At 54.6% G+C, this 1,638-nt stretch overlaps 1 long non-coding RNA gene across 1 annotated transcript in view; it reads right to left on the bottom strand.

Annotated features, from left to right (window-relative positions):
• Positions 1-1,431, bottom strand: part of LOC310891947 — a 3,459-nt gene extending 2,028 nt beyond the window's left edge. Inside the window, exons 1-2 of the long non-coding RNA XR_014577810.1 lie at positions 1,112-1,431; positions 848-935 (exon numbers count right to left, since the gene is read on the bottom strand). This is a non-coding gene — a long non-coding RNA (uncharacterized lncRNA). The remainder of the gene's footprint in view (positions 1-847; positions 936-1,111) is intronic.
• Between the last annotated feature and the right edge of the window lie 207 nt (positions 1,432-1,638).

Below are 1,638 nucleotides of genomic sequence, written 5' to 3'. Positions count from 1 at the left end.
CACCCAGATGCAGGCCCCAGCCCCAGCCCCCACGCCCCAGACTCTGGCCCCAAAGGTGTACAACCAGCTCCCAAATGTCCCCCTCAAAGGGAGGCTCCAAAGCCCGCCAGAAGACCCTAGAGTGTACAAGCAGCTCCCAACCCCCCCAGCACAGGCCCCAACCCCCCCCAGACACAGGCCCCAAAGGTGTCCAAGCAACTCCCCACCCTCCCCAGAGGCACACCCCAAAGGTGTACAAACAGCCCCAACCCCCCAAGACCCAGACCCCTACAGTGTACAAGCAGCTCCCACCCCCCCCCGCAAGGCAGGCCCTAACAGTGTACAAGCAGCTCCCACCCCCCCCCAGACGCAGGCCCCACCAAAGGTGTACAAGCAGGCCCCTACAGTATACAAGCAGCTCACAACCACCCCCCCCAGAGGCAGGCCCCAACCCCCTCCAGATGCAAGCCCCAAAGGTGTACAAGCAGCTCCCAACCCCCTCCAGATGCAGATCCCTACATTGTACAAGCAGCTCCCAACACCTGCCCCCAAACGCAAGCCCATACTGTGTACAAGCAGCTCCCAACCCCCACAGATACAGATCCCTACATTGTAGGAGCAGCTTCCAACCCCCCCAGATGCAGGCCCTGACCCCCCCCCCCCCAGCCACAGTCCCCAAAGGTGTACAAGCAACTCCCAACCCCCCCCCCCAGATGCAAGCCCCAAAGGTGTACAAGCAGCTCCACACCCCCCCAAGACACTGGCCCCAAAAGCCTAAATATATGCCAAGAAAGTATTAATGCAAGTGCCAAATGCTACAGACAGGCCCAAAAGCACAGGCCCCAGATGCTCGAGGCCGAGATGTAACTTGGCTTTCTGAATTACTGGAAAGCGGCTTTCATTCTCAGCGAGGTGTGCGCAGGCTAGACAGGATGGGGCTTCAGGCACCTCTTCACCTGTGGAAACACGCTGCCATCAGGCACTGCCATGCCAGACAAGCTTTTTCTGTTAAAACACCCTTCTCAGATGCCCTGTGGCATTCTAGTGACCTGCTTAGCTCCGATTCTAAAGACTAACGTCACAGCCCACCTTGCCTGTGGCACCGGATGAACAGAAGAGAAAGCAACCATACCGTTTGGAAACCGTCACTGCACGTGCTGCTCCTTGATGCTCTGTAACCTCTTCTCAAATCCTCAGCCACTTCTGTGTAGAGCCTGCCATGACACCTGAAAAGCAAAATGGATACCCTTCGCAGTCACCTTGCGCAACTTGGCCATTCCGCTCCAACCCCACTCACGACCAGCCTGCCCTTCTCGTGCTGCTCTTCAGAGTGCAGCTTGGCCCCTCTGAGTCTGTGCAAGGCACCTGCGAAAGAAAAAGAAAAGCATAGGCCGCGGCAGCATCCAAAGCCACAGCACAGCTAGGACAGGTACTCTCATCTGCTCCCTTACTCTGCCAACTCACCTGCCCTCGAGGCAGATGCTTCCATCTGCTCTCTTAAGCTCTTATATTTTAACATTGTATGTGGTTTGGTTTTTTAAGTTAAACAAGTTTAATTTAGAAAGTTATACATGTACTTAAACATCATGAATTATATTTACAAAACATCCTACCTTTATATCCAAAGTGATATCAAGAAATGCCTCATATGTATCCGAA

This window comes from Anser anser, assembly GCF_964211835.1.
Source record: "Anser anser genome assembly, contig: HAP1_SCAFFOLD_311, whole genome shotgun sequence".
Taxonomy (NCBI): domain Eukaryota; kingdom Metazoa; phylum Chordata; class Aves; order Anseriformes; family Anatidae; genus Anser; species Anser anser.
Note: the sequence above shows the minus strand (reverse complement) of the source record. Positions and strands in the feature narration are given on the sequence as shown.